A 27,654-nucleotide genomic window follows, 5' to 3' on the forward strand; every position below is an offset into this window, starting at 1 on the left:
CTTGTTTATTCTTAAAAAAAATTCTCACATACAGATGTATCAAGGCACTAACACCTGTTTCAAGCAATATTTAGTTGCTACTTAAGCTTAAACATGCAGTGACATGCCATGAAAATGTTCTGCCTTTTAAAAGCAGGTGTTAACCCGATTGTGGTTAAGTGAACAGAATAAACTTTCACAAACAATGGAATCAGGTCAGATAATAGCTTCGTAAATTCCACGTACACTGGGAAGGAATGGCTTGCACTTTCTGCAGACTGGCCAAGGCGCTAATAACATGGTCCCGTCTAACACATCAGGCCCTCAGTCTTTTGTGCATGATCATTCTCTATATACTACACTATGAGAAAAGGGGTGTATCTGGCAGTATCAGGACATAGTCCGTAAGTCCCGCTGTGTTGATAGAGATGTACATATTTCCATAGGACTATGTAATACGGGCCAGCAACACATTTATACACTGACTTAAACTATATGTATGTATATGTATGTATTGTACACTTATACATGCATACATTGCACATGCACAGTGGTACATCGCTAAAAATGCACGTGGTCAATGGAGGTGGGGTGTTTATTGTGATCATGTCTAATCATGATGGGTGATCACGGGTTCAGGCCCATCCCACTGTCCAGCAGAGAGCCCCTCATAAGTCAGCAGCCTGCTGGATGAACGTGGGGTCAGGTGGGGGTCAGGGCCAGACAGATTGGACTGTAAATTACAATGGGGAGCTGGAAGAGGGAAAATTAATGGGAAAGGAGTGTGTGTGTGTGTGTGTGTGTGTATATGTGTGTGTGCGTGCATGCATGCATATGTGTGTTTGTGTGTAAGTGTGTGTTTGTGTGCATGTGTGTGTGTGTGTGTGTGCGTGCGTGCACACCTGTGTGTGTGAGTGAATGTAGGTTTGAAGGAATATTCCCATGTGAACCCTTGTCAGTGGGGTGCACCAGCATTTGAATGATCTCACTGAGAGGGAAGCAGAGCAAAAGACTAATGGAAGAAGTGTAGGAGACACTATACAAGCAGTGACTGTAAAAGGCATGAACAGCATGGTGTCATACTCTTGCATTACTGTAGCTACAGCTGATGCATGCAATTCATCATCTTGTCTGCATTTGAAGAAGCCGAAGAAGGAGAGTTTACACAGTAAGGGCTGCCTAAAGCTTCAATGCCATAAACTATTCCATCAAGTCAACATGTTAGGCTACTTCAGGAACATACAGTAGATTGGATTGGTTGTTCACCAGAATTGTAGACTTCATTTTTAACGTTTAACATTAAAGACTTTGATCTCTCTGAGTCATCATTTGACAAGTGTTCATCTTGGTTTATTTAAACACAGGGTAAACTGCCTACATCTAGAACATTCCCGCTAATGCCTACATCTAGAACATTCCCGCTAATGCCTACATCTAGAACATTCCCGCTAATGCCTACATCTAGAACATTCCCGCTAATGCCTGTCTCCTATTTGTTTTTGTGCCGGTGGATTTCTGTGAGATGACAAGAGTGAGGTAGCTTAATGATGTCCATATGTTTTACACACGTTTCACAGAGTCACATCAAACATGCCAAAATATCTCCCAGTGCACTTGCTATGAATCCACTGAACTGTCTCTCTCTCTCTGTCTTTCACAAATGCACACAAAAACAGGAATATGTCTGCAAAGCCTAAACTCATTTCATATCTTAGGTTGCTAAGCGAAATCTTGAGGGGTTCATTCGGTTTCAACCCTAGCCAGACAGTTTTTTTTTTTTTACAGACGTTTTACCTGCCGGTTGTTAATATTGTAAATTTTTCATAGACTCTGAGGCAAGGATACCGTGACAAAACTCGGAATGTGAAGAACGGCAAGATAATGTAAAATATTCACACATACCCACGCACTCACCCCGTGGAATCTTTCTTTTGACATACATTGAGAAACATACATTCCCTGACAGACAGATAGCCCCTAGGCACACACAGGCACACACACAGGCAGCAAGAATACATACAACACATTATACATACCCACAAACCCTCCCCTCTGTCTCACTCTCTCTTTCATACACACACACACACACACACACAAGCATAAATAAATAAATAAAGCAACACATACCTGAAATCCATCACACACACACACACACACAGAAACATACATAAAACAACACATTCCTGAAACACACACACACACACACACACATAGAAACATATGGATCAGGTATGAGTAGTGAGGGTCTGGGATGGCTCTCTCTCCACCCCCTGCTCGGGTGCTAAGCTGTCACGTCCTCTGTCACTTGGCACTGGCCACCGCGCCTGAGGGCCCTCTAATGGAAATTTTAATGCACTTTTAGAAGGTAGAGAGAAGGATGAAGTCAAGGGAGAGAAAGACACAGAGAGGGAGAGAGAGAGAGAGAGAGGCAGGGAGAGAGGGGGAGTAAATTGAAGAGGTTGGGCAGAGATTAGGATGGCACAGCAGAAAGAAAGGGGTGACAGGGGAGAGAAGGGAAAAGAAAAAGGATGAGAGAAAGAAAGTGAGAGAGAGGAGGAGGAGGAGGAGGAGAAGAGACAGAAGTTGGCGCGACAGTGCCTCTTCCTCATGCGGGCACTAACTCATTCTCTCCGAGTGGCAAGGCTGGCTCAGCACAGGCTCCTCCAGGGCTTTGTCAGACAAGGCTGAAGGAAGATGTGTGTGTGCGTGTGTGTGTGTGTGTGTGCGTGCGTGTGCTTGTGTGTGAGTATGAGTATGTACGTGCATACAAAAGAGTGTGTGTGTGTGTGTGTGTTTGTGTATATATGTGTGTGTGTGTGTGTGTGTGTGTGTGTGTATATATATATATATATGTGTGTGTGTGTGTGTGTGTGTGTGTGTGTGTGTGTGTGTGTGCTTGTGAGACAGAGAGGGTGTGTAGATACGTTAGATAGGTAGAGATGCTTATGCTTATGTGTGTGGATTTGGGGATTTGTGACAGAGTCTGAGCATGTTTTGTGTGAGTGTGTGTGTCTGCGAGTGTGTGTGTGTGCCCGTGTCCGTGTGTGTGTCTGTGTGTGTGCTTGCCAGCCAGCAGTACTCCACCCGACTCTTGAGACGGGGCACTGTTGTGCTGGATTGATGGGAAAATATGCACTGGGGATGAGAAAAGGGCGGTGTGGAGTTACAGACTAGAAACTAGAAGTGTTACTTCACAGCTGACAGGTGTCCTGTGCACGATCTCTTACACCCCGCCCACCCCCCATCCTCTTTCACACATCCACATGCCCACCCCCTTCCTCCCCCTTAGTAGACAACCTTCCCATCCTCGCCATGATCAGAGCCTTAACATCAACTCTCAGAGTGAATAAGAAAGGGCTGTTTCTGCTGTCTATCACTCCTGCTCCTACCGTGCGTCTGGATCTGCACACACTTGCCTCTTAGCATGTGGCTACACACGTCACCATATCAAAGACACCAGAGCTGTTTTGAGGCATTTTTTGCTTTCTTTTGATGTCTGTTTTTTTCTGTTACAAATAGAATTACACTGGAATCAACGCACCAGTTTAGACTGGCAGCGTTTTACGTGCATATTATGTCCGCATAAAATGAGCCAAGAGCGCATTTTTATGCTTCAGTTCTATTTTTAGGGCGTATATATTCAGACACACACACAAAGCTGCCCCTTATTTTGTTACATTTATGTCAGAACAGAATTCCGTTCTACATTCAGTCACTTATGTTTCACTCTTGCCTGCATCTCACTTGTTTTAGAAATGATGTGGTAGAATAGAATGGGTGCTTCTCTTGACACTTATATCCCACGTCAAATAGCAGATGTCAGGTGACATTTGTGTGCTCTGGGATTAAAATGACCACGACCTTGATATTATGAGCGCCTCACTTGACCAGCTACAGGACAGAGTTTTTTTTATTACAGAATTATTTGGAGAAATGATTAGTGACTTCTGTGGGCCCAGCAAGGTCACACACTTAAAGCAAAACCCTCCACATAACAGGCAAAGCGGTAAACTACCTCTGAGGGAGAAGTCATGTGACCGAGGGCCGAGGAATACCTCTGGAGTCTCTTCCTCTTCCTCCTATTCCTCTTCATCCTTCTCTTCTTCTTCGCTCACTGCAATTACTGAATCCAATCACTGGCCATTAATCCCTCCCTTACCAATCATTTGGCAGTGCATCCTCTCTCTCTGTCCATCAATCTCTCTCTCTCCCTCTCTCTTCCCTCCCTCTCCCCCTCTCTCTCTCTCTCTCTCTCTCAGTCCCAGGGTCCTTCAAGCTTCAAAGGAGACACGCGCCTATAAACCCCCTCCCGCTTCCACCATCATGACTATCACGGCTGTATTATTTTATTAAGCGTCTAAGCTAAGCTAATGGCAGTGGGGCCAGGAGGGGCGGCAGGGCCTGGAAGCAATTATGTCCTAAATTTGCTCAGGCCGATTAGAGTGAGAGGGGGGCCTCGAGAGCACTGCCCAGAGCCCACAGAGCCCAGAGCCGGTCGGCCTGTCTGTCCCTCTCGCTCGCTCACTCACTCACTCTGCACGCAAGGGAACTGAATCATGACACTTCACAACACACACACACACACACACACACACACACACACACACACACACACACACACACACAGACACCAACAAATAAACTCTCTCTCTCTCTCACACATCACACAAACAAACACACACACACACAGACACACACACACACACACACAGACACAGACACACACACACACACACACACACACACACACACACACACACACACACACACACTCACAGACACACACAGACACTCACACACAGACACCAACAAATAAACTCTCTCTCTCTCACACATCACACAAACAAACAAACAAACAAACACACACACACACAGACACACACACAGATAAACAAACAAACACACACTCACAGTCACCAACAAATAAACATACAGGCTCTCTCACACACACACATACAGTACAACACACACACAGACACACACACACACACACACACACACACACTTCTGCCCTCAACCCTTCCAGATAGATTGGTCTCCGTGACCTTGACAACCCCGAGGTCACTTCAATCGAAGCGCTCGCTCGTGAGCCTTATAAATTCTCTGCGGGGTCGCCAAGGGGCAAGGGCGATATCAGGCGGCTGACTAATTGATCTGCTGAATAAAGTGCCATGCTCCATAACCATGGATGGTGCACTGCCCCCAGGCTACTGCAGGGCCCTAAAACCTGCTGATTTCAAGTTATGCAAACATCTGCAAGCCCCTTTTGCCAGCCAAGAGCTTTTGAGAGTCCTACACAATGTGATATGCGCGCAGACACTAAAAAACCTGCTGATTTTATGTTATTCAAACTTCTACAAGCCATGTTCGTCAACCTAGAGCTTTGAAGGGTCCTACACAATCGTGTATACGCAAGGCCTTAAAACCTGCTGATTTCAAGTTATGCAAACTTCTCCATGCTGTATTTTGCCGAGAGGTTTTGAGAGTCCTACACGGTCACTCACAGTTACTTCATGTGTTACGCAGCCTCATTCACATGACGCACGTCGGGCCACTTTCCCCATTCTGCTGCACTCCCTCCAGGCTTGGACGCCTTAAGCACTCGTCTTTTTTCCGTCTCGCAAATCAGCTCGTTCCCACAAGGAATCAAGAGGACTAGAGGAATAACGGTCTAAGACGTCTAAGCGTGCAGGAGGAAAAAAAAAAAGAAAATGCGAACTCCATTACTGCGCTGGGATTTGTGACAAAAAGTTAGGCCCCTAAACCTTGATCTGTGTGGGTTTGTGTGTGTGTGTGTGTGTGTGTGTGTGTGTGTGTGTGTGTGCACACACGCATGTGTGTGTGCGTGTGCATAGACATTTGTGTGTGTGTGTGTGTGTGTGTGTGTGTGTGTTCGCGTGCATGTGCCTGAGAGGGGAAAATTGGGACAGAGTCCAGGTTAGTTGGGTCTTTCAATGGCAGGAGAGGACGAGTTCCCTAAGTCTCCCTCCCTCTCTCTCGCTCTCTTTTAAACAAACACAATCTGGGGCCCACAGGCACATGAATCCATCCTCTCTGCTATCTTTGTTACAAAAGCCAAAGCCCTCAGAGGCGAGTTTTTTTTTCTTTTAAATCCACACAGGATACACTTGCCTGGAAAAAAGAAAGAGAAAGAAAAAAAATCCACATCCACTCGTATGCGTCGCTTTAGAAAATCCACTTTTATAAGCCTAAGCCTAATAATTTTGATTTTATTCTGTTTGCCGTATTTGGGGGATTCATACTTCAGTTTACCTCTCATAGAGATTCACTGACAATAATGCCAGTGTCTCTTATGGTCATTGAGTGTGACACTTCAGCACACAAACTGTTCGGAGTGTTCATGGATAACCAACAAGAGCAGAGGAAATGAGATGGAGGCAGACAGAAACCCACGACTAGAGTGGGCTTGAGAGCCGTCTCTTCCCTTGATGTGAATATGAGTTCAGGTGTTTATCTGAGTGTGCATGCATCTAGGTCTACAGTATATGACAGCGCACTGCTTTTTCTGTGTGTATTTTTTCAGTTGTAATTGAGTTTATGTGTGTACTTTCTCACATATATATATTTATATGTGTATGTGTGTGTGTGTGTGTGTGTGTGTGTGTGTGTGTGTGTGTGTGTGTGCACTCAAGTGAGTTTGTTTTAGGCTTGGTTTTGTTGTCCATTGGCAGTCTATCCTTATGACAAACATGAGAGCCAAAATCCTCACCCAAACACTCCATCTCTCTCCCCCCATCTCTCTCTCTCTCTGCTCATTTGTTGCTTTCTACTCTCTGATTCTATTCCCTCTCCCTTGGCTTCTCTCTCCCTTCGGTCACATGTTGTTTCTCCAAAAGTCTGGCGGCTGTGAATTTCTCTCTCTTTTAGTCTCCGTGCTCTTTCTTATCTCTGCTCATGGATTGTCTTCTATTTGTTTTCTCTCTCGTTCTCACTCTCTCCATTCCTCTATCGCTCTGTCTGTTGTTTTTTCTCTCTCTCTTCCCTTTCATATCCCTATCTTGGTTTCTCTCTCTCTCTCTTATTCTCTCTCTCCCTCTCTCTACACTCCTCCATCTCTCTGTCGTTCTCTCACTAATTCTCTCTGTGTCTCTGTTCCCTCCCGCTGCGGCGCCCATTTGTCCCAGAGGATCCGCACGCGACCTCTGCCCTCCCGGCTGTCTGTCTGAGGCATGCTGGGACGGCTGAACTCCGGGTGTCACCTGTCGCTTCGCCGCCGCACGCTGCCCGGCTGGCACAGCGGGAGACGCGTGTCGGACAGGAGCGAACGAGAGCGAGCGGACAGGCGGGTGAGCGGGTTCAGCAGGAAGCGAGCCGCTGTCACGTAATCTCCATCTGGTGTTGCCGTTGCAGAGGGGTCAAGAGGCTTCCTGGACTCAGCCGACCCAGACTGAACTCACCCTCTAAAGGTACGAGTGCTCCCATCAATGTGCCACACAAACACGATACATCAATTACTCTGCAGGTCTAAAGTCAATGCAGGGCTCTCTGACTCACTGCTGCCATACCACTTAATGGCTGCTGACCTTCTGAGTATCTGCTGGCTCTTTTCAAGCCAAGTGACCAGTTGTTTTTCTTTAGATGATTTTGTTATCTGTTTCTGGTTTCTTGATTGATTGATTGATCTGTAAAGTCATCATGAGGCAATGTGAATAATTGCACTCCATGGCAATAACGAAAAGTTGGCATCAATAATTATATTTTTGGTCTTTTCTAGCCATTATTTTGTGAAGACAGGACAGGAAATGAGTGGGAGAGACAGATGGGGAGTGGGTTGGGAAATGACTGCAGGTCAGACACAAATCTGGCTCCTCGTGGGCACTGGGCCCAGCAGTTCCCCCTCCGTCAATACTTTCTAAGCCTGACCACATCATGTGCAAAAGGTTGAGCATTATCGCCCAACAACTTCTGAGTTTGTACTCAAGATCAGGCTCGGGTAACATTAACTTGATCCCTAAGCCGTGTGTGTGTGTGTGTGTGTGTGTGTGTGTGTGTGTGTGTGTGTGTGTGTGTGTGTGTGCGTGTGTGTGTGTGTGCGTGTGCGTGCTACAATTGCATGCTCCAGTGCGTGCTCTCTCTGCTCATAGCCTTCAGAAATAAGAAGGTGTCACGTCGTTGGTCTCCATGCTTCCCTGGGCTAGTAGGGTCCCTTTGTCAGGATCAGGCATGAGCAGCCGAGTGCAGATGCTGACCCCAGCTTCGGTCAGTGGAGTGGGATATTGGTGCACATGGACGGCACTGATAAAGAGCAGGCTGCAGCTAAGCTACTGCAACGACTACAGTTTCTGACCCATGTATCAACATTGCGCATGGGTAAACACTCTGACTAATTCAGAGATGTATGTTGTGCATGGATATAAACTGTAGGCTATACCCTGTGACTCACACACATACACACACACACTTGCGCATATACAGTACTGAAATCCACTTACCGGTACTCACATACACACTGTGTTACATAAACACACACACACATACAAAAAACAAACACAAATCAACACGCACACACAACACAGACAAATCCACAGACATTTAATCTCAAAAACGAGCGACTCGAACCCAGTGGTTAAATGAGCCATTTTCTTCTCAATTTACTGTAGCAACGCCATCAGTCCTGCCATGCCATTGGCGTGTGTGTGTGTGTGTGTGTGTGTGTGTGTGTGTGTGTGTGTGTGTTGGATGGGGATGGGGATGGGGGCTGGTGTATGACCACTAACTGTGAAGGTCTCATCATGGATGATAGTGGAAAAAAACACAACAACAGCAGCCTTCTATTTATCAGATCTTGCTCATCCAGCCTTACTCTGGCTGCATGAGTGCTGGGAGGCTAATGTCCATCCCACTGTTCTCATGTCCGTGGTGTGGCTCCTGCTAGGGTGGATGGGCCGAGGCTGGAGCTATCGCTCGGCTGGATGCTGTTGGTCACTGACACGGCTGGGTTTGACCTTCCTTTGCCAGTTGTGTTCACTGGGGCACGCTCCGATAAGAAGCACAGCAGGCACGCGGATGACGACTCAGCGGCTCAAAAAGGAACACTAAGGAGGGGCGTGGGAGTGTGGAGTGGGGGGTGGGAGGGAGCTTAGATAAGGATGATAAATTGTCCATATGGACACAAGAGTTGGCTGCTGAAAAGACAGCTTAGATAGTAGTAGTGATGGTGGTGGTGGTGGAGGAGGAGGGGAGTGTGTATGTGGTTTGGGGGGGGGTGTATCATGGGCAGATTTGCTTTTCACCGCCTGCAGAGAGTGTGATCACTCCATCTTTTGTTTCTCCTCTCCCCCGAGCGCCAGCCCGCCTGCCGCCCGCCTGCCCACCCGCCCCTTCGTCCACCCGCCTGGTCCCGGTGCCAGGAGAACCTCCCCTCTCTCACCAGCCCACATGTAATCTGATCCCAATCGTACACGCGTTATCTGCCCGACCACTGTGCTTCGCGGGGGCCTTCCAGACGCTAATCTGGAGTCGCGCTGGCCTAAATCAAGCAGTCATAATCTATAATCTGCAGACAGACTCCTGGCAAGTGTAGTGCGCAAACAATGACCCCCTGCCTCTAATACTCATTTGTTTTTAAATGCATCCCTGGGGCTTACTCTTATTTTCATCTCTTTTTTGTTTTTGTTTGTGTGGCTAGTGGTCATGGATACATTTGTGACAGAGCATGTTTTTGTATTCCGTCATGTCGGTTGATAACAACAGACATAGAGAGGGAGATGTACTGCACATGAGGCGCAAAGTATATGAGCTTCTGTAGGATCAGTGTCTTAGTGTCCCCTCGTCCCTATAGGCCCACAGTCTCTCTGCTGCGTAACGACCGCACAGCAAAGCTAAGGCATAAAAAGGACAACCTGCCCCAATATGTGAATAAACCAAACACCCCAATCAACAACATGAAGCCCATGAGCCTTTCCTGTGGAACGTGTCTTTTCCCCACATGAGAGAATCCCTTAGGAGTAAAGATAACCTGATAATTGTACGTAGTGAAGAGTGAAAACATGCATTTCGTTTTCATAGAGGAGAAAAATGTGTTACCACCTCTACTTTCCACTCCACCATCATGTCTTGAACTTGTTTTGAAGTGATTCATTTGACTACATTCAGGTCCAAATCCAACTCAGTTGTCTCTTCTTGATATACTGCATATCAGTGTTTCCCAAACTTTTTTTCTGGGGACCCACTTTTTAAAAATGACAGACTATCGCGACTCAACTCGTGACTGTGGTAGTTAACAAACTAGATCCTAACGGAAAGCTGTTAGCTTTCCTAAGCTATATAAGGTATTAGATAGGGGTATTACACAACATAAATTGTCACTCTGCTATGCTGGCGACCCAAATAAAATCTCCTACGACCCACCAGTGGGTCGCGACCCAGTCTTTGGGGAGCAATGCTGTATATAACGCATGATATCTGGCTCCAGAGGATTACTTTTCCTGCACAAAAGTTCCTTTATCAGGGCTAGGAAGGGAAACACCTCTGGTAACACGTACTTCCTCCTCTATCCTCCACCTCACTGCATTTGAATGGCAGGCCCTTCTGCCAGCTCTGCAGCATGTCTGTGGGGGGACTTTTTCCAGTCTGCTAACATCATTAGGCCATTATGCAAACTGCTGGTCACACCACACCCCACCCTAGTGAGACCGCAATTGGGAAACAGCGAGAGACAATAGTCTAGACGACTGTTAGGGCGGTTATAACTGTTAATTTTGTCAGCACAGATGGAACCACAAACAATAACAGTTCTCATCCCTGCCTCCAACAGTGTGTCGCACTGAATTATATCCCCCTCTGTGGAGGCAGATATGATATGAGACCACTGCATTCAGTTCCACACAGATGTCAACCCTCACCCAATTTATTGCTTTAACACTAATATCAAACAGCCACTCCAACAGAGAAGTTTTTCCCCACACTGAGATGGGCTGATATCCTTTCCACACTCGTTTTATGAGTTTAGAGATATCTTTTCACTTTATTAAGCTAAAATGAAAGATCCATGATATGGATTGTGTGTGTGTGTGGTGTGTACTATTTTATAGTCCCCTCCAATCATTTTCTCCTCTCTATAGTATTTGTTGCAGATGCAGAGAATTCATATTTCTACTGGATAAATCTAACAGCACAATAAAAGTTGTAAAAGTTAAAATAGTGCAATGTTAATATAGCATATGATATGACAACTACATTGCATATGATAGAACACATTACATATAATGGTAAGAAGCTGTTTCAGCCCACCTGATAAAACTAGAATACCATCACATTGAAGGTAGTAAAGACTATGATAAGAAACAATGAGCACAATGAGCAGAAAAGAGTTAGCATAATGGCTGTTATTATTTCATTCCCTGAGTACTGAATATCTGACCTCTCCGCTATCTGGACGGCAGCTGCCCCCTGGGTGAGATCTGGCCTCTGATCTGATCCGGCATCCGTTGTTATTTGGAAGTCGTTACGATATGGGCATCACACGCTCCATCAGTGCAAACCGACTACAGCAGTGCAGCTGTGCCGCAGGGGAGCTGATCTCAGCTGATCTCAGACCTGCCTCCTATCTACTCCGCCGGCGGTGAACTGTGGGCGCCGCGATGATGAGTGGGTCTCAAAGCGGTGAGCGGGCGCTCGAGGTCTGGCGGGCAGCGTGCCAAAGCTCAGCGTGTAGATCAATGAGGTCTTTCCTTTATGTGCTCTTATCACTGGCTGTTATCAGCGCCTCGACTGGCAGACTCATTAAGCGGGTGAAAAGGAGACAGCGATTGAGGGAGGTGGCGGCGGGGGAGAGAAAAATACCATCCTCTCTGAATGGATGCAGCTTGGCATCTTTTGATGTCGACGACAGAAAAAAAAAAGAACTCCCTTCTGTCAACACATCCGCTGACTCGAGAAGGAGATCCCTGTTCGTTGTACCTTTTGCCTCAGTCAAATTGCCTTGTCATGTACAATCCTGTGAGTGATTCAGCCTCTGGGGGTGGGGATGTTGGATGGGACGGGTGCTTCAAGCAACCAGCAAGCAGAGAACATTATGCACCTCTTTCCTGCAAAAAAGACACATAACTCACGTGCATGCAGCTCCGAGGCTACAGTATGCAAACATGCATTAGAAATATTTGTATGGAAAAAAAACTGTTAAGGCTTTCAAGAATCTTTCACGCAGCTTGGACTAAAAGGTCGCAGAATTTGAACAAGCATTAGTGTCAGATTAAGAGCAGTGCAGAGGTGGGTTCTCTCCTTCGATATTAGTGTGCCGTTTTGCATCCTCGAGGCAATTGGGTTTAATCCAGCCATGCCGGGGGGGGCCGGAAACGGGGGGTATGGAGAAGTCAAAATAACGCATCAGCGTGAAATTCCATGTGGCAGCCAGTCAAAAAACAACGCAAAGCCACCTCCTCTCTTTCAAAGTCTAAATTACTTTGGGATTTTTCGAAGCCACTGGACAACAACGACTGCCGGATGCAACTAACCAGATTACTTTGTGGCAGAGGTGGGATCATCACGGTGAGGCGGTGGCGGTGGCGGCTACAGCAGTGGGCTGTGGGGCGCGTCAGAAAAAACACACTCAAGACATTCAGTCTTGGCAAGGCCGCGGTGCATAAAAAGAGCCATTATGGAGATGAGTGAAAAGCGAGCGCTACCTGAAAAGGGAGTGTAACAAAAGTAAACAGATGAAAAAAGCACTCTTGCCAGCAAGCTTACGCACTCTGGCCACGTCCACTACCCTATCACGCTATAGTTTCCAGACCTGTACTGATTAAAGAGAAACAGAAATGGACACAGTACATTAAAGGTAATGTGTAGTATATCAAAAATATTTATTTGTGAAGTATGAGCCACTATCCTTTCATCAGCTTCTAATCACAGTAATGCATTTGCCAAAGCCGACATAAATGTATAAACAATAATGCCAAGACTTTACATCACAGCTTATGTAAAGAGCACAACAGGACTCTATTTGCGCACTATAAAGGCTCAAATTAAACATTGTAAAAAGCATAATAGAACAATAAAAGCATTGTTTATGATTCATCTTGTGTTGGTGGCAAGCAATTCAGATGGAGGTCTAGTGGTGGGCACTGATGATAGAGCCTGTGGAGGTTGGCATGGGTGGCTGGGTGAGTGGGGTGGAGGATTAAAACAGGCATCTTTATGGGTTTATAAATGTGCCATTGACTTGGCATCTGATCTCCTTTTGGGGGAAGATTCGGGGGTGGGGGATAGGGGGGCATAATAAATAATGGCTGTGAGAGGAGTCCACACGGATAGAGCAGGTGGAGAGAGGAACAATACAGGAGGGGGAAGAGCATATGAGAGAGAGAGAGAGAGAGAGAGAGAGAGAATGTTAGAATAGGCAATATAGATAGAAGAGAAGTGGTAACAAGGAAGGAGAGAAGAGTTGGGAAAGAGGAGAGGAAAATCAATGGGAGGAGAGGAGAGCAGACGAGTGCAAGAGACAAATGTTTGGAGGACAGTGTGGAGAGGAAAGGAGTGGAGAGGAGAGGAGAAGAGTGGAGAGGAGAGGAGAAGAGAGGAGAAGAAGAGTGGAGAGGAGAAGAGTGGAGAGGAGAGGAAAAGAGAGGAGAGGAGAAGAGTGGAGAGGAGAGGAGAAGAGTGGAGAGGAGAGGAGGGGAGAGAAGAGGAAAGGAGGGGAGAGGAGATGAGAGGAGTGGAGAGGTGTGCTGTGGAAAAGTGACCTGGCGAGACTCCGATCTGCTCGAGGAGAGAACAGGAGAAGTGATGAAAGAGGAGAAGATGTGTGGGTGGGCTGGGATGAGTGGAGAGGAGACGAGTGGAAATAAAATGAGAGGAAGGAGAAAAGCAAGGTGAGTAGAGAGGTGCATAGGGAGGAGCAGGCCCTACAGGAGTGGGGGAGAGAAGAAGAGAGGAGAGCTGAAAGGAAAGAGAAGAGAGGGCAGCTAATTGTAAGCCTTGATAAGCCGACAATACATTCCACGGAGATGACAGGAGGTGTTTTTTACTTGTTAACTCTGACCAGAAATCTGACCCTTGATACCTCAAACGTGCAGCAAGTGTGATATCAAGTTACTCTTGTGGTTTAGAATTTAAGCTTGCGGATATCGAAAAAAGGACACATTTAATGCAAGACAGCAGACAGGGTCTGAGTGAAACATTGACTTTTGTCCAGCAGTCTCGAGTGATCTGCTGTATCCTATTACAATGCACAGCCATGAGTAACTTCCCTTCAGACTTAGAAAGCCTTCCTAGCTGGCCCTAGAAAAATGTGTTGTGCCTCTGAAGTGCAGAACTTCTACAGGAAGTCAGCAGTGCAGAACTTTCCGTAACGGCAGCGCCACTTTTATATAAAAGAAGCTTGAAAACTCCTCCCGCTAATCATTCTCATTGTGTGCTCCTGTAGCTAATGGATGAATAACAACCACGTTTCGAGCACTGCGCGCACAGCAGGGTACCTGCACGAAATGGTCACAGCACACAGCCTCAGCAGTTCATGTATACTTGCGCCAGGCAGTCACCAGGAAGAGAGGGGGGGAGTTGTTAAAATGTATATATATATATATATATATATATATATATATATATATTACACATGAGGCTGCGGTGGCAGGAAGCTAATGACTGGCATTTGCAATGACGTCATGTCTGCAGCCTAGGTGAGGTGGTGGGCAAAAATTACAGGATGGCGGAATTTGTCCGCTTCCTGTTTCTGTCCCCTGAGCACCATGGGAAATGGCTTAGCTTTGGGACACAAACAATATGTAAACACAATGGGTCATCGAACTGACATAAGTCACTTTTTTCACACAATCAGAAAAACTTTTTGGATACAATAAAAATCAACACGCACATATACACCATACACACACACATATATAGTATATGATTTTGACCCTAATTGTGTCTCACTGATATTTAAAGAATGACAAACACATGAACTTTTACTGTTGACAGTTAGTGAAGAGGAGAGCCCATGTGATGCGAGGGATAAAGGGCACAGTGTGGTGAGACACAGGGGAACTCAGGCTGGCATATTCTTGGGCACCAGCCTTGGCAAGCATGGCATTGTTTATGCATCTCTTGCCCCGACTCTGCTTTAAGAGCAACAGCGAAGCTGTGACGCTGAGGCAGAGCTGATCGTGGTCCAGGCTCCATCTCATCTGCAGCTCAGGCAGTATCGGCCTGGGGTGGACACACACACACACACACACACACACACACACGTATACACTCACATTTGAATGCTTTTATTTGGATCTTATTTGTATTTATTTGGTGTCTGTGAATGCAAGCTTGCTTGTGCATGCATGTGTGTGTGTGCATGTGTTTGTTTGTGTGTACAGAACAGGACTTCTTATTAATCTCAATGTCATTGCTAAATCTCACATAACACTGTTCCAAACATCCCAAAATACCAGCCTGCTGATGAATTTTGGGAATTTGTGCAAGCCATACATTTGGCAGAAAAAAAGAGAGAGAGAGAGAGAGAGAGAGAGAGAGAGAGAAAGAGAGAGGGAGTGTGTGTCAGAAAGAGCAAATGTGTGTGTAAAAGAGAATTTGAGACAAAACAAATGAAAGAGATAAAAAATGTGTATGTGTGTGCATCAGGGCAGTCGCTGTGTGGTGTTTTTTGTGTCAGGCTGGGAGAACTGGGTCATGGCTTACTCTTGTATTCCAGCATCCAAAGACTCACTTTATGGCCGCCGGCCCTCAAGCTGACACGAGGCACCAACAGGACGAGCCCTCTGGACTTGGGTTTCCTCTCCGCCCCGTCCCATCAATATTTCAAACCCCAACAAAGAGAAAAAGACACTGGCACTGCGGACCACACACTCATCTCTGCCAGAGATAAGCCTTTCAACTGTAAGCCATACACCTCCATCTGCACACACATCCCAATGTGGACCACCGCACACACAGTCATTTGCCTAATTCAGTGTTGTTCTAAAGAATGCGATTTCTAGCGAATTCAACTACAAGGAACAGATTCAGATGTGCTGTCTTCATATGTTAATGCACTTGTATACAAATACATGTTATTCACACCCTTTGTCCTACATATACATACATACACGCACATACAAACAAAGGGCTTAAAGAAAGGAGGAATCTGTGCCTGAAGTTATCAACATCTTTGAATCTGTTCAATATAATTATCTGTTTTCACATCTTCAACGGCTTGGCCCACGCTTGAATTCAGGCGCAGTGCATGAGAACTTTAAGCCCTGCACACATACCATACACACACACGCCATAATACAGTGATATCTTGTAACATGATGCTAAAATATTCTCAAAGTGTGACAGCTCAACGCAGTTACTTTTTGGAATCGGCTGAGGAGCTAGGACAACGCTACTCCCGGGGAGTTGACAGCTCCCCCTTTTAAAACCGAACCAAAGCATTATTCAATGACTTCCTGTCGAACAAAAAGAGACTAACTATGCTGAGGGATCTTCTCTGCGGGGGATGTTGGCGGAGGAAGGTGTCCTCTTTCAGATTGCATTCTGGGGGCTAAAGTGAGTCATCATCCCTCACTTGCAAATATAGTGTTGTGGTGTGTGTGTGTGTGTGTGTGTGTGTGTGTGTGGGGGGGGGTGTTCTTCATGAGCTCTCAAAGAACAAGCTGGAGCACCATGAGTGTGTTCTCTCTCTCTCTCTCTCTCTCTCTCTCTCTCTCTCTCTCTATCTCTGTCATTCATTTATCCTGGAGGGGGGCATTCACCAGCCCGGGGAAAACAGTGGATTATAGCTACAGACAAATATAGAGCCGCAGCATCGTGTGGATTAACTTCCCAATTACTCTTTTCACGTGCTGCCAAGATATGGCACAGAAACACGCTGCAAATGGCTGTGCTTCTTCAGTGGCATTTCAGTCTCTATCTCCACGCGCTCCATTCGCTGCAAACCACAATAGATTCAGCTGCATGTAAATTTCAAGGGGTCGACATGTTCGCGACTGGTTAAAAAAAACAAAAAAACAACAACAGGCATTGTGATCAATTGTTCTGGCGGAAAGCGAAGACAAACATAAGGAGCCACGCTTGATAGTTGTCGTATCATCGATACATCAGGCTTACATTTCATAAATGGGAATGCTTAAAGCGTGCACAGCAGAAAATCCATAAACAGACGTGACGAGAGGTTAGACTAAGGTCAAGTATTGATCGTGTTAAGACGGATGTCCTTGTGAGGATGCCTGAAAAATGCATTTGCATGGCAGGCAGTGTTTTTTTTATGCTGGGGCGCACATTCCTGAACCGCTGGAAAACAAAACGTGCCACAATGAAACCCACTTTCCCCACTCGCTTGGATGGTTACTACCTCTGCCCCAATTTAAAATGGATCCCAATGCGGCTCAGAGTGCCTCTACAAAGCAAAACAATATCACAAAGCAAAACAGGAATCTTGCCCACAGTAACCTAATGCTTTCAAGCAGATGCAGGTGATTGTGCACTGCAGGTAAGCAAGCCTACACGACTGTACTGGCATTGAGTAGTGCCTGCTTTGAACAGCACATCAATAATTTACCACATGAATCTGGATGGAAGGCAGTCATGAGAACACACTCAGAACAAACTTGTTGTTTTATGAGAGAATCAGATGGAGTGTACCGTCTCTTTCTAAGTTGGCAAGTCCATATATGAAGAACATGTGACCAAACCCTACTGGCTTTTTCTCAGAACTCTGTGAGAATATCTCTGCTCTCCTTTTGAAGTGGATGTAATAGCGTCCCATTTGCTTTCCGCGTTCCGGCAAGCAACTGATGCATTCCATTTGCAGAGCGTCTGCTGCAACAATTAGTTTCTACAATCAATGGAATGGTTTTCACCAGACATGAGAGCGCTGCGCAAATTCAGAAAAAATATGTCTTCCAAAACTGTTTGCAAACTAAATGCTTCAGTGGCACAGCCCCTGGTGTATCTCAACTGTAAGTCTGCACAATTAGGCCTCCATCATTACCACACCCACCTACCTCCATCAGCATCCACCTGCTCTCTCTCTCCAACAGCTCACTCCACAAACATCAGAGTTATGCAGCCAGCCAGAGCAGAGCTGAGTACCGACGGCTTCCGCTAGCCCACCAGCCACATCCACGAGTTGTGTCAAAGTTCAGGAAGAGACTGGGGGCGGGGGTTGGACGAGAGTGTCGTTGTTATGGGGGTTGCATCCAGCCCACTTCATGCTCCATCAGATACACAAACAGTCGGAACAGCCGCCCACACACACGCACACTCAAACACACGCACAAGTTGGAGGTGGCGTAGTGGGTTAGCGTTGCTGCCTGGCAGTCTGACAACCCAGGTTCTATTCCTAGTTAATGCATCTCTTTGTCACTTTGAACAGATACTGGCTACCTTTACATGTGCCAGCCCTGCATCAGACTCTCTGTGTGTTTACTCTCTCTGCTGAGACTACACTTTGGCCCTGATGTCATGGCTTTCTCCCACGGCTGGATGCTGGCCATGGGAGGCTACGAGTCATCTATTCATGTAGGCTACATCAGAGATACAAAGTTAGGGGAGTAGGCCGATGAGTCACCCGTGCGTCACTCAAGTCTTTCCCCTAAGCTACTCTACCTAAGCGTGTCCCAAACATGACTTCTTTTTCTTATTTAGCTCCCGTTTTTTCCACCTGAAATGTGGCGGCCCCATCAATATTAATAGAGCCCTGTTAAAGATGGATTTTTTCCCCTACCGCTAACAGCCAAAATGTTAGCAGTTCAAGCAACACTGCTGCTGTTTTCTGCTTTGAAAAGCTGAGGGAGAGGCATGACAAAAAAAAGGGTCATGGTGGTGATGGATTTCTGCATAGTTTTACTCTGCCTGACTGGAGCTAAACTCACTGAGATGGGTGACAGGGTTAGCTGTTAGCCTTTGGATTATGTGAACTGAATAACTATGCAGTCCCTGGAATAAAACTGTTTGGGGATATATATATATATATACACACACGCACAGATAGTTTTCCGTTTCCATTCCAATTTAATTTCACGATAATTAAATTAATTGGGAATTTCAGGGTTTAAAATAACACAAGGGAACCCGAAACAAGCGAACTGGCAAATGACTTAGCAAAGCCGTAGCCATACAGTGAACCACCCCCACATCACCCCGCCCCAACCGACATACGACCAACGGATGAGTAAGAGGGAGCTGCTGCCGCTGCTACGTAGCGTGACCTCCTTCCCATCACGTTTTTGGCTGCAGGCACTCATGGTGAGTCCCACACTTCATTTAATCGGGGAGAAAAAAAATATACAGCAGAGCGAAACGGTACTCGAGGCAGGTGACTCAGAGGCCTGTACGGAGGGCGTCCGCTCGCAGTGGACCGAGCGGGGGGGCTGATGAAGAGGCCTCACAGCTACTTGCCCCCAATGACCCTCATGGTAGGGAGGCATTATCAAGAAGCAAGATGGACTGGGGTGAGGTGGGGCATCTTTCTTTCTTAAAGCACCTCAGAAGTCTCTTCCCTCCCTGTTGTCTTTCTATGCTTGCTAATTCTCCCCATGCTGTTAGTGTCATCCCTGAGTTCCGATGGCTGTGGGGGGGGGGACAGAAAAACATTTGCCTGCATCTCCTCAGAACTTCCACCTGTGATGCATGGCAGGTAACACCCCCTCCACACACACACATACACACTCACACACTTTGTAATAGATAAAAGGTTTCATTTGTCCGACAGACTATTCCTCTTGCTGACACTTCCTGCCGACAAAAACAAGACAGTGCAATTAAAGTCGGCTGCTTTAGCACCTGCGTTGTCAACACCCGGCCAAAGCTTAATCTCTTCATTAAGCTATTTATTTGTGGCGGAGAAAGTTGGGAGGGGAAGAATCGATCGAGGCTGCCATTGTAGCTTTGAGGATTAAGGGCTAGCCATCGCTAAAGGGTATAGCTAACACTGCCTAAACCAAGGGGTGGGGGGAAGGAAGGGGAAAAAGAGGAAAATAAGTGTGAAGTGGGGCAGAAAAGTGCCTCCAGTGCCACCAGCTTAGCCCATCAAAGATGTGAGGGGAAAAAAGGATGTCCTAAATAGTATTGAGACTCACAGAATCTCCCGCAAGATGATGTAGTAAGCATGCATCAATAGGGCTCGTCTCAGGATCACAACATACAAGGGGCAATTTGTTTTGACTTTCGGGAAGCAGGGAAGCATCAGTGAGTTGAATATGCCGGCAGCCATAATGCCATTTCATCAGAGAAGTGAGTGGATTGGCCTGTAATTTCACCCGGGGCTAGGGACTGTGACAGGCAGGGGGTGTTGATTTTCAGTGGGTGGTGTTTTTTTAGTCCTTTTATTTTATTCATTTTTCATCCTTGGGAGCCCAGCTCTAAGATCAAGGAGAGCGACCTCATTGGCAAGAGAGACCAATGGCTTTTCCCCCCAGTGCTCCGTCCCCCAAAAGTGAGCATGCCACACCACACTACACCATGCCACACAGGCATCTGACAGAGTCTGGCCCCAGGGGCACTGACACTCTGGCACTGCCCGCAAGGAGATTTGGCTAATCTGCAATGCCTCGAATGGAGATATGTAATGAGGCTCCATTGATCCGAGGCCATGCTGGCTTGGCATTGTTGACGTTAAGCCGAGGCTTTCTTTCTCTCTCTCTCTCTCTCTCTCTCTCTCAAATCAAAAATGATTGTATTTTCAATCAATCATTTTGCGAACGAGGTGGGTTCCTAAATCATTTCCAGGTCCACTGCTGTTTCATCTGATCCAGGGCTTTGTGTGGGAGCATGCAATGTGCTGTCAATCACAGAGCTGAACGGCATCGCTAAAGATGGAACAGAGAATACATTTTCCTTTATGCAACTCCCTGTATTTAATATCAGCATGATCATGGGCTGATTAGCGTAATTACACTTAGATGCTATATGGTTTTTAAGTGCAGAAGGACTGATGTCAGAATGCTCAGCCTTGCATATTCACTGCAGAAGAACACAGTCAGTTACTTCAAAACATACATTTAGCAGTCAAACATCGGTGCAGTTAAAACCAAATGTATTTACACTCATTTCCACAAATTTTGATTCATTTGAATGTATTTCTATTTTACCAATTGGTTTCTTTTAACTGGAAATGGCATAAGCATAAGAAAAAAAGATCATAAAAAGATGATACATTGTGCTAGAGATATAAATAGAAAAAACTATTTCTGTGTTTATGGGTATGAATAATTACAGGTTTACTGTACATCATTTTTTTTTTACAATTCAATTTACAATTCAATATATTTCCCTATATCCTTTCCATTACATTCTTTCCTGTGTGTAGGTGACCTTGCCTCAGAGAGCTGATGACTTTGCTGATGACTTTTGCAATATTAATGAACTGTTCAAGTGAGACCAATCTATGGTGTTTGGTTGCGTTAGGACACATCTATCTTCCCTAAAAAATGGGTTGGCAACAGAGGCTCCACCTTTGACTAATGGTTTACTGTCTCTCTGGTTCTTCAGACTCACTGTGCAGTCTTCCCAACAGGAGAAAATAAAGGGAGTGGGGGGTGGGCCGATGTCATTAATATGACCACAGCAGACCACTCCGAGCCAGCGATCCAGTGGGAACGGGCTAATGCAATGCTAATAATCTTGTTTCCTCCTATCTTAGTAATTTTGTCTGTGTGTATTGCCAGAACTGACCTTCACATGTTCCCAGAGGAGGTGTGAAGATAATGCATGCAAGTGTGTGTGTGAGGAACATGAAGAGTGCATGTATGAGTGTGCATATGAGCATGTGTAAATGTTTTGCAGGAAAGCAACAGAGCTTGAGTTGTGTGTGTGTGTGTGTGTGTGTGTGTGTGGAGGTTGGTTGGAGGGGGAAGTCACCAGTGAAATGTCAGGGCTTTTAATTAGCGGCAGATGGAGATGTGACACCGAACATGTCAGATGGAACCGAAGCGAGCCCCCGAGTGGCTCTCGGGAAAGAGGGAACATTCTCACAGCCAGGCGCCCAGAACGCATGTTATGGTTGGGGGTTCCTTGACCACCGTGACCATCCCTCCCCCTCCTCTCTCCTCTTCTCTTGCAGGGGGAAAGTAAGAGGCGACAACGGTCTAAATGTCAGGTCCCAGATGCTTCGTGACCAGGGTCCTTCTCTCTGCCTCTCTCACACCTCTCTGATTTCCATAACTCGTTAATATCGCAGTGTTCACAATGACGGGGGCCTCTACGGGGAAATCAAGCGAGCCGACGGAGCGAAGCATTTGATCAGGTCTGATTAAATGTTTTTATGAAACACAATCGAGGGTGCAGACGGAATGACTAAATAAGCCTGCGAAAACACACGGAAGAGGCGCCCTGCTGTCATAACAGCAACTCCTCCTTTTTCCCCTGATGACGCAAAAAAGGCAATAACTGAAAAGTGAAAGAGAGTTTAAAAACAAACTGCTGCCTGGGCAAAGGTGCTAGCGGATAATTGTAATTGTAATTTATTTATTTGAACAGGGACAGTGCACAAAAACATTATTAGATGTCTTGTGCCAGCTTGTAGCGAATTGCTAGTTTCTGCCCATAGTTCCTGGGCAGGTAGATGGAGCAATAATATACAGACAAAGTATTTACAGCATACAGTACAGATTCACAAAGTTATAAAAATCTTTACAGACATTATTGTCCCCTACCCCACCCCATCTAAAACTACCCCCACACACACACACACACACACACACACACACAATAATTTAGCTCAGCAATTCATAGGTGGGAACAAAGTCTACTTGATCCGCGCACACATAGATATTCTCTGATTGCGATGATGACGGCTAATTATTTTTCACATCCTATTTCCTCCGAGAAGCTCACCTCAGGGCGAGGGAACTAAATTACACCTCAGAGTCATTACGGGGCCAATTATGAGGCGCTGAAATTCAAGGCCACTGTCAACACCGGTGACAGCCACAACTGCGCTGATTTGACCAAACAATCTCATCCGATACCTGACAATCAAAACGTAATGAGGGAACGACCGAGGGTGTCGAGGCTGACACTGTCGCTTTTACTAATTTGAGGTGTAAGTGAACCTGAGTGTGTTTTTAATTACGAGCCCTCATTGGGGGCCTGGTCTCTGCCAAGCCCTTTAAACAGGACCCTTTCAGAGGATGGTGGGCAGTCTGCCTAAATGGCCAAATGCTAAATGACTGACCTTTTGAGACTTAGAGAGCCGCCCAGCAGTGTTGACAGTGATTCCTTGTGCAATGTTTACCACCCTGACAGGAAAGAGGAGAGTAAGAGGGACACAGAGGGAGAGAGACATGGGCAAAAAGAAATGAATAGAATGGAGAGAGAGAGAGAGAGAGAGAGAGAGAGAGAGAGAGAGACATGGGCAAAAAGAAATGAATGGAAAGGAGAGAGAGAGAGAAAGAGAGAGATATAGGCAAAGAGAAAGGATTGGAATGGAGAGAGAGAGAGAGATACAGTAGAAAGATAGTGAAGGAATGAGAGAGAAAGAGAAAGAGGGAGAGAGATCTAATAATCATTATGTCCTATCCCCCTGAGCACTTCTCGCCTGCTCACCACTGGTGCGAGGCCACTGTGTTGGAACAGCTGCTTCCGACTCTCCCTTTTAAAGGCTGACAAGTGATGAGGGGCCGCAGTAACAGTGGCAAGTGCTGCTCTGGACAGATAAAAACGCCACTAGGATGAGCCCCTCTATAAGCAGAGAGAGAAAATACAGACATACAACTCGCACACGGATGCACACACACACACACAATACTCTACACAAACAGTTTTGAGGATTTAAGAAAGTACAAAGCTCCAAAGTCTAAAAGAATCTGTTTTCTCTAGAGGGAGACGTTGTCTGTGGATATGCTCGTAGCAAAGGCTGCTCTTTTCATAGTCAGCAGATACTGGTCAGAGATCAATGGGCCGCAGTGCACCACGCTCGGCCATCCCGGGGAACAATTACATGAGGTACGCACCTTTGGGCACCAACCCCCCCGGATTCTCCCACTCTGTCATGTCCACTGACAGCCTCCCTTTGCTCTTTGCTGCCGCTTCCTTTTGATGTTACAAAACTCCCTAAGCTGCTGTATTTAAGGCGTGAAACATTTTCTTTCTCTCTCTCTCTCTCTCTATCTATCTCTCTCTCTGCCCCTCTCAGTTGCTGAGAGAGAGAAAAAAAAACGAGGAAAAAACCAATACTAATAAAACGAAAATCCAAACAGCAGAGAGGAGGAGACGGTTCAAATCAACACACATGGTGACACTCCAAACATGTGGGCGTGTGCCAGCGTCAACAACATGGCTTTGATGTTCCGACATAATCTGAAAGGTGTGTGTGTTTGTGTCTGAGTGTGTGTGTCTGTGTGTGTGTGTGTCTGTGTGTTTAAGGCAAGCCACTTTTTTACATTTCCTGAAATTACTGCCGTAGCCACTTTTCAGGTTTCCCTGACTGACGGCTACAAATGAAATATTGTGTTTGCTTCAGACCCTCTGAAACCACGCTGATCTTGCCTGAGACTCTTTTAAAAGAACGAATGACAGCAGTATAACAGGAGGTGCTGCTGCACCCGTAGAAAAAAACAACAACAAAAAAAGAGTAAAGGAAATAAAAGAACAGAAAACCGTACCTCCGCTCAATTTCATGTTCTTCCCAACAGGGGAAGCCCGAGCCGCTGGTGTGTCTGCGGAGAGCGTGCTGAGTTGAGGGAGCTGGAGGGTACAGCTGGATTAACCCTTAAAGGTGTAGGTTTTTGAACATTCTAAGTTCCGCAACAATTGAAGGTTCTAAAATTCTATGTTGAATTCAATGAACCCAGATATTCTTTAGAATGTTATTTCTTTCACACCGGTGTGACGGTACTCACTAATGTTAAAGGTTTTTTTGAACATTCTAAGTTCATTCCCGAAGGTTCTAAAATTCTATGTTGAATGAACCCAGATATTCTTTAGAATGTTAATTTCCCAACATTCCCGTCAAGGTGTGACGGTAAAGGGTTAAAGGTGTTTTTGAACATTCTAAGTTCAAGAACAATTGAAGGTTCTAAAATTCTATGTTGAATTCAATGAACCCAGATATTCTTTAGAATGTTAATTTCCCAACATTCCCGTCACACCGGTGTGACGGTATTCCTTTAAGGGTTAATAATAAGAAGCAAACCGGGAGTGTGTCCAGCTCACCTCCACACCCGGCACAAAACTCACCGCCACTCTTACAGCCCGATGTGGACCACAACAACCCCACAGCAAAGGTGTGATGAGTCTCAAGTCAGTGAAGCAGGCCAGGACGTGCATGGCCTGACACTGACACACACACACGCACACGCACACCATATGTTAGTGTGCAAGGGTGTATATCTGTGTGCATGCCCTTCTATGTATGTGTGAAAAAGAGTGTGGGCTATTTCGACTTGATATAAGTATGTGACTCAGAGACAAGCAATGGCTGGCAAGCATGAGAGAGAAAGGCATGTGTGTGAGGAGGAAAGGTGATGTTTTCTATATATATGTACACCACAGAAGGGTCTGTTGGAGAGACTCTTTTCCTGTTTTAGATTGTTTCTGCCCCAGAGGTCTCCAACCCCAGACTGTATTGGACGATGGGGAGCAGGAAGTATGGTGTGTGTATATGTGTGTGTGTGTGTGTGTGTGTGTGTGTGTGTGTGTGTGTGTGTGTATATGTGTGTGTGTGTGTGTGTGTGTGTGTGTGTGTGTGTGTGTGTGTGTGTGTGTGTGTGTGTGTGTGTGTGTGTGTGTGTGTGTGTGTGTGTGTGTGTGTGTATATGTGTGTGTGTGTGTGTGTGTGTGTGTGTGTGTGTGTGTGTGTGTGTGTGTGTATATGTGTGTGTGTGTGTGTGTGTGTGTGTGTGTGTGTGTGTGTGTGTGTGTGTGTGTATGTGTGTGTGTGTGTGGTGTGTGTGTGTGTGTGTGTGTGTGTGTGTTCACAAGATTTCCCATTGTGTGTGTGTGTGTGTGTGTGTGGGGCTTTGATTCCGTGTGGATCTATATTGCCCCATTGTGTCCTTTTGTGTGTGTGTTCACAAGATTTCCCATTTCCCGCTTCGCCTGGGGCTTTGATTCCGCCTGGATCTCCTTGCCTTTGCCATTGATCGCTTTTGGAGCGGTAGACGCAGCACGAGGCGGGAGGCTTTTATTTGGTTGCCCTTTCTCCTCTCCTTCGGTTTTTTCTAAACTTTCCTCCGTTTTTTCGCCTGCTCCCTGTAGGACGGGCCATCCATCATCGGCGGCCTTCCGCATGCACAGGGGGAGGCGGGGGACAGCCGGCCGGTGCGGTGGGTAATAAGGACATTAAATGCCTCTTACTGATGCTGGCTGTAACGAGGCGCTGACCTTCGCAGCTTCACGGCTGATGAAGACAGGGGTGGTGGTGGTGGTGGGCCTGGTAGTGGTGGTGGTGGGGGTCACGCTGTTTAAATCAGACTAGGCCATATATACACAGAGTGTGTGTGTGTGTGTGTGTGTGTGTGTTTCATATATGGCTGTATTCACTGGCTTGTAAGTGAGAGGACTGCAGACAGGACCAGACATTCACAGGTACAAGTTACTATTGGAACCACCAGCCACACTGTGACTGCATTATGCAGTTCGTAAAGTTTGCCATGTCACTGTATGGCGAAAGTGTTTAAGTGACCATGCTCTCCGTGCTTGAAAGATAAATCTGTAACTCCGCCTAAAGCTGTCCAGCACGCGATCCTCTGGCCTTTTTCTGAGTCATATGTGGCACAGAACAAGAACTGCAAACAGGGAGACATTTCCGACTGCAGGAAACATACATTTTTCATTGCTAGCACTTGACCGCCCCTGAGAGGGTTTTTCTTCCATCTCCTCCTCACTTTCCTCCTGATATACCCTTCTTACGTAACTCAGCTGTTACACTGGGGGAGAGGGGCTGGGGTGACAGGCAGGAACGAGAGAGAGAGAGAGAGAGAGAGAGAGAGGAGAGAGAGCGAGAGAGAGAAAGAAAAAGAAATGAGAGAGAGAGAGACGACGGGCTTGCCAGGGAACCTGGGATGGGTTGAGGTTAACGTCATCCTCTCTCTCTGTTCTCCTGACAATGCCCTGTCTTTGTGACCTGTTCGAGTGTGACCGGGTGACAGTTTGAGGCCAGAGCGTATCATGTTGGGCTTCGCTCGCTGTCCAAGCCCCTTTGCCGCGCTTCACAGCCACTTGAACCCACACGCTGACCCCAACGGACGCCGCTGGCCAACAGGCTCAGTCGGAGGAAGCGAGTTGTTGTAGAGACACACATACACATGCACTGTATCTGCACACTGGCCATTTCAAAGTGGCCATCCAACATGGCCGACTAGAACGCCGTGTAGAATGACAAAGGGAATCTGTGTTATCATCATGGAATTGCTGTAATGGCACCACATCATACAGAGCTCCCTTTTCCGCCGTACATTAGTCTGGACAGAGAGCTCCTTTTATCTCCACTTCAGAGCTAACCAAGAGCCTGTCTAGGATTTCACCACTGCCAAGAAAACACACACAAAAAGAGAGTCTGAAGCAACCATTCTGAAATCTGGATGGCTCCTGGAGAGCTGGCGTGATATCACATGACAGAACTCCACAGAATCTGAAAGGAGCAAATATAGCCCCCGAAACCTCCACCCACATCCGGCCTTCTGTAGACTTAATTTGTAGTTTCCTCGGAATGATGCACACAGTCCATAAAAAAACTAAATAGATCAACTGCACAAATTAAATGCTAGACCAGGTGGCCTA

The 27,654-nt window shown here is 46.3% G+C and overlaps 1 protein-coding gene across 2 annotated transcripts in view; it reads right to left on the reverse strand.

The window, feature by feature from the left end:
* Positions 1 to 27,654, reverse strand: part of tmem178bb (transmembrane protein 178Bb) — a 96,367-nt gene that overhangs the window by 21,090 nt on the left and 47,623 nt on the right. The gene's annotated exons all lie outside the window — the stretch shown is intronic.

The sequence above is a fragment of the Alosa alosa genome, chromosome 17 (genome assembly GCF_017589495.1).
Source record: "Alosa alosa isolate M-15738 ecotype Scorff River chromosome 17, AALO_Geno_1.1, whole genome shotgun sequence".
Taxonomy (NCBI): domain Eukaryota; kingdom Metazoa; phylum Chordata; class Actinopteri; order Clupeiformes; family Clupeidae; genus Alosa; species Alosa alosa.